The sequence below is a fragment of the Schistocerca serialis genome, chromosome 8 (assembly GCF_023864345.2).
Source record: "Schistocerca serialis cubense isolate TAMUIC-IGC-003099 chromosome 8, iqSchSeri2.2, whole genome shotgun sequence".
Taxonomy (NCBI): Eukaryota; Metazoa; Arthropoda; class Insecta; order Orthoptera; family Acrididae; genus Schistocerca; species Schistocerca serialis.
Genome location: NC_064645.1, coordinates 545374599 through 545383629, shown reverse-complemented (window position 1 = coordinate 545383629; position 9031 = coordinate 545374599). Strand labels below are relative to the sequence as shown.

The following is a 9031-nucleotide window of genomic DNA, read 5'->3' as shown; positions in this document are numbered from 1 at the left end:
GCCTATCAGAAGTTAGGGCCCTCAGTAGTTAGAATCTTTTATTTAGCTAGCAGTATGGGTGCTCGCTGTATTGCAGTAGTTCGAGTAATGAAGATTTTTGTGAGGTAAGTGATTCATGAAAGGTATAGGTTATTGTTAGTCAGGGCCATTCCTTTGTAGGGATTATTGAAAGTGAGATTGCCTTGCGCTAAAAATGTTGTGTGTCAGTTTAGTGATGATCAGAAAGTAAAGAGAGAAATGTCTGAGTACGTTTAGTTTTGCTCAGCTGTTCGAAAATCAAATAACGTAGAGACTTCCTGGCAGATTAAAACTGTGTGCCCGACCGAGACTCGAACTCGGGACCTTTGCCTTTCACGGGCAAGTGCTCTACCAACTGAGCTACCGAAGCACGACTCACGCCCGCTACCCACAGGTAGGAGACGAGATAGTGGCAGAAGTAAAGCTGTGGGTACCGGCCGTGAATCGTGCTTCGGTAGCTCAGTTGGTAGAGCACTTGCCCGCGAAAGGCAAAGGTCCCAAGTTCGAGTCTCGGTTGGGCACACAGTTTTTAATCTGCCAGGAAGTTTCATATCAGCGCACACTCCGCTGCAGAATGAAAATCTCATTCTGGAAACGTCCCCCAGGCTGGCTGCCGTGAAAATTGCGTAGTGTAACATTCAGTCGATACGAAGATTCATGTCTACTACTAACCTATATAATCCATCCGATTTTGTTCAAATTTGGTACACAGCCTTTTGTTATTAATGGAATGTTGGTTTCAAAATTTCCAATTTTTATTTGTTACAGTTTTGGAGATATAGAGAATTACCCAATAGTCCTACAACCTACGCTTGTTTTTTCAAACCCAGTTAGGTACAATAACAGATTGACTTTAATTATCATTTGAAGCCATTCCAAACTTATCAGTGCATAAAAATCAATTAAATAGAATTTTCTTTTTAAAACTTTAGTCACTGTGCATTACATAATACAAAAATCGGTCAAAATTGTTATTTGATCATATTTTGCCATGTGAGTGCGAGAGAATGATTGAGAGAGTGTATGTGGGACATACGTTAAAATTTAATATTTCATTTTACGTAAAACCCCGTACTAACTAACGGTGGGAAAGTTATGTTGCAACCACGATTCAGGTGACGTATGTCGGTGTGTGCTTGCTTTTGTATAAAAGTAGCCAGAATGGAAGTTAGAGGCGGAATATGTTTATTTATCAACTGGAAGAATATATCGCACTTCGTTTATTTTGATTAAAAAACATACACTACTGGCAATTAAAATTGCTACGCCAAGAAGAAATCCAGATGATAAGCGGGAATTCATTGGACAAATATATTATACTAGAACCGACATTTGATTACATTTTCACGCAGTTTGGGTGCATAGATCCTAAGAAATCAGTACCCGGAACAACCACCTCTGGCCATAATACCGGCCTAGATACGCCTGGGAATTGAGTCAGAGCTTGGATGGCGTTTACAGGTACAGCTGTCGTGTGCTCACATGTGGATTCACAGCAACGGTAGCGAGAACAGTAATTTCTGCAGCTTCATCTGTGCGAATGCTTCGACGATTGCGTTGTCGTGGGTTGATACTTCCCGTTTCCTTCGTCGCAGCTGTGCAGCTTCAACACGATACCACAGTTCATCAAGAGCAGTGACTGGTGTATTGTGACGAGCCAGTTGCTCGGTGACCATTGACCAGAAGTTTTCAATTGGTGAGAGATCTGGAGAATGTGCCGGCCAGGGCAGCAGTCGAACATGTTCTGTATCCAGAAAGGCCTGTACAGGACCTTCAGATGAATCCAGGTTCTGTTTACAGCATCATGATGGTCGAATCCGTTTTTGGCGGCATCGCGGTTAAGGCACATTGGAAGCGTGTATTCGTCATCGAGTACTGGCGTATGACCTGGCGTGATGGTATGGGGTGCCATTGGTTACGCATCACGGTAACATCTTGTTCACATTGACGGCACTTTGAACAGTGGACGTTACATTTCAGATGTGTTACGACCCGTGGCTCTACCCTTTATTCGATCCCTGCGAAACCCTACATTTCAGCAGGATAATGCGCGACTGCATTGCTCACGCGCTGCCTGCGATATGTAAGATATAAGAGAATCTCAGACCATTTTGTATCTTATAAATAAAATTTTTTAATAATATATTTATCTTTTTTATTTTTTTAACAAAAAAATAAAAAAATATAATAAATATATTAAAAAATTATTTTTTAAATAAAAAATAAAAAAAAGATAATAAATATATTTAAAAAAATTTTTTTAAATAAAATAATAAATATATTTTGAAAAATTTTATTTATAAGACACAAAATGGTCTGAGATTCTCTTATACCTTACATATCGCAGGCAGCGCGTGAGCAATCCATCGAAATTACATCTGCTCAAGTGCGCTAGCAACGAATTTCTTAATCATGGACCTCTTACAAGATTCACAATTTGGACAATTTTCAAGATCCTCATACTAAATATATGTTCAATAACTTCACCTTCACTGTCAGTGTCAAGTTTTGTGTAGTCTTATTTGTAGATTGTTCGCCAGCTGTAAGCCACCATATGGCAAATATGGGATTATACATCTACTCCGAGGGTTTTGTTTCTCTCTTTTATTGAGTATTGCGTAAGGTGGAATTATGATGCTTTTGTCCCCATGGGGAAGTGCGGAGTTTTCGTGGGGCTTGTCGCCGCAGCCAATGCTCATTCGTATTGATCCTTGTCCAAGTCTTGGAAATCGTCAATCAACATCCCTAGATCATCTGCTTATGTTTTACAAACAGTGCCTGAGTTTTCCAGGATGACCTTGCTTATCAATGGGTCGAGTAATTTGACGAACAGTGGCACAGACAATGGGCATCTTAATTTTACTGGGCATTTGATAGGATATACACTGAAGTGCAAGAGAAACTGGTATTGGCATGCGTAGTCAAATACAGAGATATGTAAACAGGCAGAACACGGCACTGCTGTCGGCGACGCCTATAGAAGACAACAAGTGTCTGGCGCAGTTGTTAGATTGGTGACTGCTGCTACAATTTCAGGTAATCAAAACTTACGTGAGTTTGAACGTGGTGTTATACTCGGTGCATGAGCGATGGGACACAGCATCTACGAGATAGCGAAAAAGTGAGGATTTTCAGATATGACCATTTCTCGAGTGTTCCGTGAATATTAGTAATCTGGTAAAACTTCAAATTTCCGAAACTGCGGCGGCTGGAAAAACGTCATGCAAGAACGGGAATAACGACGACTGAAGAGCATCGTTCAACGTGACAGAAGTGCAACCCCTTCGCAAATTAATGTAGATTTCAAAGCTGGGCCATCAATAAGTGTCAGCGTGCGAACCATTCAACGGAACATCATAGATATCGGATTTCAGATTCGAAGGCCCACTTGTGTAACCTTGATGACTGCACGACACAAAGCTTTACGCGTCTCCTGGGCCCATCAAGACCGACATTGGACTGTTGATGACTGGAAACATGTTGCCTGGTCGGACGAGTCTCGTTTCAAATTGTACAGGGTATGGACACAACCTCGTGAATCCATGGACGCTGCATATCAGCAGGGGACTGTTCTAATTGTTGGAGGCTCTGTAATGGTGGGCTCTGTAATGGTGTGAGGCGTGTGCAGTAGGAGTGATATAGGACCCCTGATACGTCTAGATACGACTCTGACAGGTGACACGTACGTAAGCATCTGTCTGATCACCTGCATCCATTCATGTCTATTGTGCATTTCGACGGACTTCGGCAATTCCAGTAGGGCAATGCTACACCTCACATGCCCATAACTGCTACAAACTCTTTTGAGTTCAAACACTCCCGCTGTCCTCCAAACTCCCCAGACATGAACATCATTCAGCATATCTGGGAAGCCTTGCAACGTGCTGTTCCGAAAAGATCTCCACTCCCTCGCACTCTTACGGAGTTATGGACAGCCCTGCAGGATTCATGGTGTCAGTTTCCTCCAGCACTACTTCAGAAATTAGTAGAGTCTATGCCACGTCGTGTTGCTGTACTTCCGCGTGCTCACGGGGCCCTACACGATATTAGAGTTCTCCCTAGACCATCAATCTTGAACTGGAGTTTGTCAGCAGATTAAAGTTTGCGGCTCTAAATATAATTTCGAATCCCCTGCTGGAAGACGTACCTTTGGTGGTACGAATGGTAATAAGATTATTATCTAATGGTGCCGCAGCTCACTGCCCTGTTGAGCATGAAACACTAGGAGAGATAGTACGATCCCAGCTGCCTGGTGTGTACTTAGAACTGTTGGAACTTTCGCTGTTCAAAGCCTTTTATCTCCAGCTTCAAATAGTTGTACCTCCCTTCGGGTCCACTTCCATCCATGTGTCCATATGAATTTTCTTTGCTCCTTACCCTCTCGGGAATGGTTTCCTACAGTCCGTCCCCATTCAGAAAAATCACTTTGTATAAAAGGTCTGGTGCGTAATGGCCATAATCCTAAGAGGCTGTTTGCACACGACGAACTTGTGTAGTGGGAGATAACAATGTCTGAACATGGTAGTGGAGTGCAGAAAGTCTGTCCGAGGATCAGTCCCTCGTGCAAAGCTTACCAGCTAACTCAAACCGTAAATAAACGTAATATTGCTAGCGTAAACAGACGAGCAGCAAAACAGGCTAACAACTGTAGAGCAAGAGAGAGATTGGAATACATCTAGCAGATATCTGAGGACGTATGTTGCAACTGCTAACCGAGATGAAAAGGGTTGCACAGGAGGTGAATACGTGGCGGATTGTATCACACCAGTCAGAAGACTGATGATTCAAAAAATAAAAGTATAAATGGTTCAAATGACTCTGAGCACTTTGAGACTTAACTTCTGAGGTCACCAGTCCCCTAGAACTTAGAACTACTTAAACCTAACTAACCTAAGGACATCACACACACCCATGCCCGAGGCAGGATACGAACCTGCGACCGTAGCAGTCGCGCGGTTCCAGACTATAGCGCCTAGAACCGCTCGGCCACTCCGGCCGGCAATAAAAGTATAGTAGTATTCCTTGGATTCCATAGATATTCTGAAAGTTCGAATTACTTACAAGGATTTTGTGACCCTTTTCACTAGTCAAGTCCATTCCATGGGACAACGTTTGTTTCCCAGTCGTAATTCTGTGCTGCAAGACGACAGTGCCATACTTCATGCAGTTCGTATCATCCAGGGCTGGCTTTATCAACACGAGGATGAATAGTGGCATCGCCCTGGACACCACATTCACTAGATCTCAGTAATATTGAGCCTGTGTCGTCTGCTATGGTGAGGAGAGTGCGAGATCGCTGTCATTTCGCACGACATCGGCGGTTACTCATTCGACAACGCCGAAAGGCTAGGAGAACCTGTCCAGAACGGTTCGAGGAGGAACGACCACATGTGTCTAGCTATGGGTCAGGCAGATGGGAGATTCTGGTTTATTGGTAGAACGCTAACGCCTCATCTAAATCTCTCTTTTGACCATTTCTTTAGTATTTTCTTATTCCATATTGATCAGGGACAATTAGCAAGTTCGCTAAACGGAAGTATAGAAATAGTACAAAGAAGAGCTGATCAGCTGGGCACGTGTTTACTAAGCGTGAGAACGCCATCAGTCTGAAAAGAGAGAAGCCAAAAGAAACATCTTATGCCCCTGCGGATGGAAACACACTGCCTTACATCCCACGTAGCATCAGCAAAAGGACCTGGAAAGATTTGGGGAGATCGGGGGGGGGGGGGGGGGAATGGGGAAATATTACAGTTTCACCTACCTAGACATCATACATAGGCGTGTGGAGTATACATTATCTGATCAAAAGTATCCAGACACACTAATGGAAAACACAATTGATCGCTAGGTATAATGCGAGGCGGACATACCAGTATGAAATGAGGCTGGGAGAACTGTGTTGACAGTAGAGAGGCACATCAGCAGAATGGGTCTGTCAGGAGAGCTAAGTAACTTCGACACCTGAGTGACAAATCCACCAGTGCCAGTCATCATTTCCAAAACTGATTGACGGTTGGTGATTTTGAAGTGGAAACGCGAAGTAATAACTACGGCATTATCAAGTCCAGGTAGACGTCATGTACTGACGGACTGGGAACGTCGAGAGCATTGGAGAGGTTTGTTGTAAGAAATCTGAGGAACCACTCGTGAGTTCTAGAGTGCTGTCAGAAGTCAAAACAGCATAATGACTGTGCTTGGAGTTCCAACAACTAATGCGGTACATTGGTAGCTCCTCGTAAATCATATTTCTACACTGAAGAGCCAAAGAAACTGGTACACCTTCCTAATATCACGTAGGTCCTCCGCGAGCACGCAGAAGTGCCGCAACACGATGTGGCATGGACTCAACTAATGTCTGAAGTAGTGCTGGAAGGAACTGACACCATGATTCTTGCAGGACTGTCCCTAAATCCATAAGCGAATGAGGGGGGGAGGGGGTGAAGATCTCAACTGAACAGCACGTTGCAAGGCATGCTAGATAACCTCAATAATGTTCATGTCTGGGGAGTTTGTTACCCAGCTGAAGTATGTGAACTTAGAAGTGTGTTCCTGGAGCCACTCTGTAGCAATTATGGAGGTGTGAGGTGTCGCATTGTCCTGCTGCAATTGCCCAAGTCCATCGGAATGCACAATGGACATGAATCGATGCAGGTGATCAAACATGATGCTTCATTCCATGTCATCTGTCAGAGTCGTATCTAGACGTATCAAAGGTCCCATATCTCTCCAACGGCGAACGCCCGACACCATTACAGAGCCTCCACCAGCTTGAACAGTCGACTGCTGACATGCAGGGTCCATGGATTCATGAGGTTGTCTCCATACCCGTACAGGTCCATCCGCTCGATACAATAAAAACGACACTCGTCGTCGCGCGGGATTAGCCGAGCGGTCTAGGGCGCTGCAGTAATTGTCTGTGCGGCTGGTCCCGGCTGAGGTTCGAGTCCTCCCTCGGGAATGAGTGTGTGTGTTTGTCCTTAGGATAATTTAGGTTAAATACTGTGTAAGCTTAGGGACTGATGACCTTAGCAGTTAAGTCCCATAAGATTTCACACACACATTGGAACATAGACACTCGTCTAACCAGGCATCATGTTTCGAGTCACAATAGTCCAGTGTCGGTGTTGACGGGGCCATGCGAGGTGTAAACCCTTCTGTCGTGCAGTCATCAGGGGTACACGAATGGACTTTCGGCGCCGAAAGAATATATAACGGTTCTTTGAATGGTTCGCTCCCTCATACTTGTTGATGGCGTAGCGTTGAAATCTGCAGCAATTTACGGGAGGGTTGCAATTTTGTCACGTCCAACGATGCTCTTCAGTCGTCGTTGGTCCTGCTCTTGCAGGATCTTTCTCCGGCCACAGCGATGTCGGGGACTAGATGTTTTACTAGATTCCTGATATTCAAGGTACACTCGTTCCAAAAATCCCCACCTCATCGCTACCTCGGAGATCCTATGTGCCATCGCTCGAGCGCTAACTATAACACTACGTTCAATCTCACTTAAATCTTGATAACTGCGCCAGATACTTGCTGTCTTACATAGGGGTTTCCGACTCCAGCGTCGTATTCTGCCTGTTTACATACCTCTGCGCTTGCCTACGCTAGTTTCTTTGGTGCTTCAGTGTATGTGTAATCAATGCTAAGAGACGCATGAGGTGCAGTAAAGAGCGATACGACTGGAGAACAAACGTTGGGGGACGAGTTACGTAGAACTGTGAATCATGCTGTGATCGGATGGGAGGTGTTGGGGTTTGGCTAACGGCTTTTCAACGGTATCCGCCGTAATGTTTAATGAGAACAGTAAAGTACGGAGGAGGTGGGGTTATTTTATACGGGCGTTTTTAATGGTTAGCTCTTGGCCTCCACTGAAACTAAATGCGAAAGGATATGAATACATTTTACAGCATGGTCTACTACGTGCAGTTCAACAACAATTTGGAGAAGATGATTGTTTTTATCAGAATGCCCACGTACTCTGCCACAGAGCAGAACGTGTGAAGCAATGGTTTGTGGACAATAACATTCCACAAATGCACAAGAATGCCCAGAGTTCCGATCTGAATCCAGTGAGAAGCTTCAGTAATGTGTTTTAACGTCGACTTCGCTCCTTCTTGAGGAACAGTGAGCCGCCATTCATCCACCGACATTCCGATTCCTCTTGGACAGTGTACCTAGCACAGTTGAAACCGTCATAAAGGCTAACGTCCACTTTCGTTCAGACAGTGTGGGTTTAGAGGTAACTGTACTACATATGTGGCGGTATTCCGGCCATGTAAAGCAACGCCCTGAAACGGACACTTCCACCTGCATCCACTAACTTATGAGCCGTGCTGTTTCTCTGTGATGGATTGCCGTCAGTGACAAACAGATGTGCTGAGTTCTCCGGTCATTCACCTCATTCTGCCTGGTGGAGTATTATTGGGGTCTATCCGTACAACTGCCTGTGTTAGCAAGGAGTAAACAGACGCAAACATTTAAAAACATTGGTCAAACAGCCATTTTTCAAATTTCATTTTCAAATACTGCCACATTTGTCATGTATTTACGCACGTTATCATACGGATGAGTACTTGTGCGTCCAACGCTCTGTGTAAGCTTTGTGTTTTACAGACTGACCCGCGAAATTAATGGCACTGTAGTCCGTTCAGTGTGCTCCATATGCTTTATCGTTTATGAATGCAGCTTCCTTCACTGTGTTTCTCTCTTTTGCTTTCTTTCCTTTAGACTCGTTATAGTACGATAGTATTTGCAAGTACAAAAGTGGAACCACACAATGATCTTAGTTTTGTAGACACGTATATCGGAATGCCTTTGTAAACGATGCAAGAAGAATTAATGTTCAAAGAAGCGGGTTTTCACATTTTTCCAGCGGTTGTGTTGTGAATCCGTAGAACATATGACGGGGATCGTCGCTATTCTAAGAAGAATGTAGGTAGATAATATGACTGACTAATTAATGGTCTCTTGCTTCTCCTTATCGTTTGTTTAATTTTATCCCCTGTGCCTATGA

At 44.1% G+C, this 9031-nt stretch overlaps 1 non-coding gene across 1 annotated transcript; it reads right to left on the bottom strand.

The window, feature by feature from the left end:
• Positions 1-314: 314 nt before the first annotated feature.
• On the bottom strand, positions 315-389 carry Trnas-uga (transfer RNA serine (anticodon UGA)). The gene has a single exon. It is a non-coding gene; the product is annotated as a tRNA-Ser (tRNA).
• Positions 390-9031: the final 8642 nt, after the last annotated feature.